Raw genomic sequence first — 5,884 nt, forward strand, 5'->3', positions numbered from 1 at the left:
CTACGCGCTGGGAGCAGGGATAGAGAAAGAGGGGAAGAGAGGCGGGAAAGCGGGTGAGGGGGATCGGCTTCACTGGTGGTCGCGCGAGTAAATCAACAACAGCCTTGTCTGTTCCACCGAAGATCAGTTCCTGCGCCTCATTCCCGAGCCCATCCCCCAGTGGAAAAGTTCCCGGTTTCCAGCCTCAGTGTTTGGGATCGTACCGACAGCCCGGACTCCTCCCTCTCCAACACCTTGCGCATTTCTGAAGGCTGTGGCAAGATACTCCTATTGTCTCTGGGTCTTGCTCGTCAACCTCCCGAAATAAATTGAATACCAGTGCTCCTTACCCTAGAGCTAACATTTTTCGTTAATCAGCCCTTCCCCCCACGCAAACACATGACCTTGATTTGGAGGAAAGAAACGAAACAAAACAACGATCCCGTCGGACACGATCTTGATAGCTACCGATGAGAAATACACTACTAAAAGTTCTAAACTGATGGGGAGGAGGAGCTAATTCCACCCTTGAATTCCTTGCTTTGAATGATTTAAAGAATAATCCTATGATTTCTTCTTTAAAACACAATGGCCCTATTGGCATAAGCATAGAGATTAAGGATATAGACAAATAAAATAGAGTTTCAGAAATAACTCAGTAAGCCCTCACACATCAATAGTTTTCAATGAGAATACCAAGATAGTTCAATGGTGAAATAAGTCGACATACGTTGTTGGGACAATTTGGATATCCACATGCAAAATAGTTAATTTGGATCACTACCTCAGAACATATGAAAAATTAAACAAATCAAAGGACAATGTAAGAACTAAAAGTATAAAAATCTTAGGAAAAAACGTTGGCATAAATCTTCTCAACTTTGGATTAGGGGATGGTTTCTTGGCTATGACACCAAAAGCACAAGCAACCAAAGGAAAATAAATGGGACTTCATCAAAATTAAAAACTTGTCTTTAGTGTTGAAGAGACAACCTAAAGAAAGGAAGAAAACATTTGCAACTATATCTGGAAAGGTCTCATATTCAGAATTCAGAAAGACCCATAGCAATTCAATAATAAAGACAATTCAATTTAAAAATGGACAAAAAAAATCTAAGTAGACGTTTCTTCAAAGAAGAGATACAAATGGAAGAATGGACGTGAAAAGATGCTCAACATCATTACCCATCAGAGAGATGCAAATTAAAACCACAATGAAACACCACTTCACACCCACTAGGTTATCTATTATTAAAAAGACAGATAATAAGAAGTGTTGGCAAAGATATGGGGAAATTAGAACCTTCATACACTACTTAGTGGAAATATAAAATGTTTTGGAAAACATTTTGGCAGTTCCTCAAGATGTTAAACATAAAGTAACCATGACCTAACAATTCTACTCCTAGGTATATATCTCAGAGAATTGACAACATAAGTCCACACAAAAACATGTATTCAAATATTTACAGACACCTTATTCATAATAGCAAAAAGGTAGAAACAACCCAAATATCCATCAAATGACTAATGGAAAAACAAAAGCAATATATCCATGCAATGAAATACCATTAGGTCATTAAAAGAAATGAAGTACTCCCACAATGTGGATGAAACTAGAAAACATTATGCTAAGTGAAAGAAGCCAGTCATTGTAGTCCTCACTGTGATGCACTTGGAGGGGGGAGGAATTAATTTCACTTAAGAATGTCCTGGATGAAACGGTAAAAAATTAATTATGGTAGGCTGAATAATGTCCTCTCAAAGATGTCTACTTCCTAATTCCTGAACCCTATGAATATGTTACTTTATATGGCAATACTATCCTCATCTTATAGATGAGAAAACAGAAGCAAGAGAGATTGAACTCACACAAATGAGTGATGGAGTCAGGATTTGAACACAGCAAATCTTGACTCCAGTTCCTTCATTGATTTATAATAGGTAGAGAGAGCAGGAGAAATGCTACCTGTAGTATATCCATCAAAATCACATGGAGATTTCAAATTAAACAAACCTCTGAGATTCGGATGAATGCCCTTAGGAATTTATTCCTTTCTTCCTCACCTCTCAGCTTCAGAATCACACCTATATTAAACCACAGCTATTACCTGAGTGTTTTACATTCCTCAAGTGTGTTATGACAATAAAAGGGTGGCTTGAATTTAAGATTTCAGAAGTGGAGAAATTCTTAATGATAGCAAGGACTAGGGTGTGGGCTGAGAAAGGAGTGGCTAAAGTGTCCTGAGAAATGAGGAGATAAAGGAATATAAAATTAAGATATTAGATGGGTTATCACATAGAAATTGAAGTCACTCTAGATGACACCGAGCTTGGGAGTATATTGGGAATGTAAGGAATGTAAGGAATTAATGAACCAATGAATGAGTTTGGCAGATGGCAATAAAGAGGAAAGACAAGTTTTTAAATTAAATAGAGGAATAATGGTCTGAAAGCTATATTGAAGAGACTGGAAAACATGAAGAACTTGACCTAATCTCTAACATTCCTTCAACGAGATTCTTGGAATAGTTAAAATTAAATATTACCTGCATATCTGTTATGCACCCATATCCCGAGCCATTCTTTGTTATCACCAGCTCTTTATCTTTCCTTTCTTTCTCTTCACCAAAAAAGATGCACAACACACTTTTCCTACACTAGCATTGCACTATGAGCAAAATAAAATTCCACAACTGTATTAATTAATGCAGCGGTCCCCAACCTTTTTGACACCAGATACCAGTGCTCCTATGAAAGTCTGTGTAATGCTTGATGATCTGAGGTGCAGCTGAGGCAGCGAGGCTGCAAACAGATGAAGCTTTGCTCCCTCCTCTCACCCGCCACTCACCTTCTGCTATGCAGCCTGGTTCCTAACAGGCCACAGACCTGTACCTGTCCACAGCCCAGGGGTTTGGGGAGCCCTGATCTACATAGGGTATGAAGTGGTGTTTCATGTGGTTTTGATTTGTTCTTTTAATTTATTAAGACCATCTTGTCTCTGCAAAAAATAATATAATTTGTATTTTTTTGTAAATATGTGGGGCGAATGGGCAATCTTTGGCTATGATTAGAACGTAGTAGGATGAATTGTGATTTCATTAAGACTGTGTATTAGTCAGAATAGGCCATTTTATGCTGTGGTAACTAACAACTCCAAAATTTCAGTGGATTAAAAGAGCAATGGTTTGTTTCTTGCTAACACTACATGTTTACGCTGTTGGCAAGGGAAAGGGCTCTACTCGCCAAAATCATTCAGCCTCTTAGGCTAATGGAGCAGCCACCACCTTCAGAGGTGCTGAACTCTGTACCAGTAGAAAACTGGGTATTGGGCTATTCAACATTATCAATTATATATTCCATTACATGTTCTCCTGTAAATGATATTTGTCACTTCCAATCATGACTCATTGGCTAATACTATTCACATGAACTTACTGAACCACAGGGGAGATGGTAATCCTCTTATGTGCCTGGAAGGTTGAGAGTCCAAAATATTTTGTGAACAGCACTCATAAAATACCAGAGTCTGCCCTTCTGGTCATAAAATATTTGACTCACTCTCCTTCCTACAAGTAAAATTCACTTGTCCTAGGGAGACAAATCAAAAGTGTCATTCAGTCATAGCATCAAGCTCAAAAAACAGAATTTCTGGGTAACATGCAGTAGTTTGTACATCAGGGAAGCTGTGGAGACATCTTTTTGGTATGTCCAGATATGGGTCTCTTTTGACGTGGAGACCTATGAACTAGAGAGAAGGGAGCCCTACTTTGGTGCCACTTTTCACTTTGTAGAATTTGCTGAACCAAAAGCAGTGACGTGGGGGACAAAAACTGAAGTTAAACTGAAGAATATACATTTTCCCCCCAAGCACATATGTATCACTTAGCAAAACTGACCACATGCTAGGCCTTAAGCAAGTCTCAACAAATTGCAAAGCACTGAAATTATATGGAGTATGTTCTCTGACCACAGTGAAATTAAGCTAGAGAGTAATAACAGAAAGACATGTAGAAAATTCCCACACATTTTGAAATTAAGGAATAAACTTCTAAATAATCCATGAGTTAAGGAAGAAATTACAGTGAACATTAGAAAATATTTTTAATTAAATAATAATGAAAATATCAATATAGAAAGTCAAATGTTGTGGGACAAAGTTGTGTTTCAAGTGAAATATTTTCCTTTAAAAACATATTAATTAGAAAAGAAGAAAGTTTAAAAATCAATTGTCTCAGTATTAATCTCAGCAAATTAAACCCAAAGAAAGCAGAAGGAAGGAAACAAGTTAAAAGCAGAAATAAAATAGCAATAAACATACAATAGAGAGAATCAAAAGATCCAAAAGTTGCTTTTTGAAATGAATAAAATTAATACACCTCTGATGACATGGTTCAAGAGAAAATAGAGAAGGCACGAACAAGCAATATCGGAATAAAAAGGGGGGGGCCTCTTGATTCTATGGACCTTAAAAAGATAATAGGTATGAAGATTTTCTTTTTATGAACTTTGACTTCTTTTCTGAATATGGAGAATGCAAAAGGCAAGAAGTGGAATTCCATGAAGAAGTCAGGAGAAAAAAATATGATTTGCAAATTCGAACTTGTGTTGGTAGAGCTGAAAAGGAACAGCAGGCTGTTAGTGAACCAAACATACAAAGCACCTCAGAGAAGGGAACCAAACAAAAAAAATCTGTGGATGAGGACAAAGCTCTCTGTCCACAAAAGATTATACAAGACAATAAAAGAGTAAAACTCGGGGAAAATACTTGGATAAATTCAATTACAGCCAAAACTGCCACCATTCAATCTGCTTCACTGAGACAAGGTGAGGGTCTGGTGCTAGCAGTTAAAGCTGAACACAGAAGGCTTGAAATTCGAAATGTATAAGAGACTCGGTGAATATGCTTACCCTAATCAAAATAATATTTCTGTTACAGCAAAGGAGGTCAAAATCTTGACAAAATCACAAAAGAAATCAACACTGGAGAAGCGGGGAAATGACTCTGGAAAGTTCTGATCTTCCCCAAGTGACTGCTCCCCCTGAGGAGGGGCACCTGCTCATGAAAAGTTAACTGCTTTCCTTGAGGGAATGGACAATGTTGTTGTGACAACTTCTGCTCTAGGTGCTGTATTTGCCTCCTGGACCCAAATTGTAGCCAGGACTGGGAAGACGGAGGCAGTGGAATTGTCATAAGAAGCCTCTGGTATCAGGCGGTGTGTGGTCCATGGACCAAGTCTCCTTACAGACACAGAGGGTCGGGTTTACCTACAGTTTTATGCTGGGTAAGCCTGGGTTCCTGAAGAACAAGGGAGAGTGTATGCACTCCTTTGGCTACCTGCCTGTGACTTTCCACCCCCGCACTTGGAAGATAATGTTTTGCCCCAAAAGTGTTCATGAGAATAAGGTGTTAATGAAAAGCCTTCAATGAGATTACAATGCCAGGAAAAAGGGCACAGCTATGATTATAATTAATGCTGGAAAGGGGACTATAATCAACTCTGTAGTGCCACTGACAGCTGAACTCCAGGCCACTCCACACCTTTCATGCTTCCTGCTTACAGAGCCCATAAATTGGTGGGGTGTAGATGTTACCCTCAGACCTCCAACAGTGCCTGTTGCTGTGTTGGTTGTAACACACAGACTCTTAGATTTTAAAATGGAAAAACATGTCACTAATTACCACTCATGCAGTTAGTAAGATGAAAAAGTCGTTCATGCTATCAAACGATTACCTTTCTGAAATAAAAGTGACCTCAGCAGCTCTTTTAAAGCAGACATTGTGAAGGGGTTGAGTAAAGAAACAATAGTGTACTCCCCTCCCCCACCTCATGCTGGATTTCCCACTACAAAATCTGACCCCTTCAGGGTGATGCTGCTTTCTAATTCTAAGTTCAGTGACTTC

Source organism: Pteropus alecto, unplaced genomic scaffold, assembly GCF_000325575.1.
Source record: "Pteropus alecto unplaced genomic scaffold, ASM32557v1 scaffold3, whole genome shotgun sequence".
In the NCBI taxonomy this organism is placed as follows: Eukaryota; Metazoa; Chordata; class Mammalia; order Chiroptera; family Pteropodidae; genus Pteropus; species Pteropus alecto.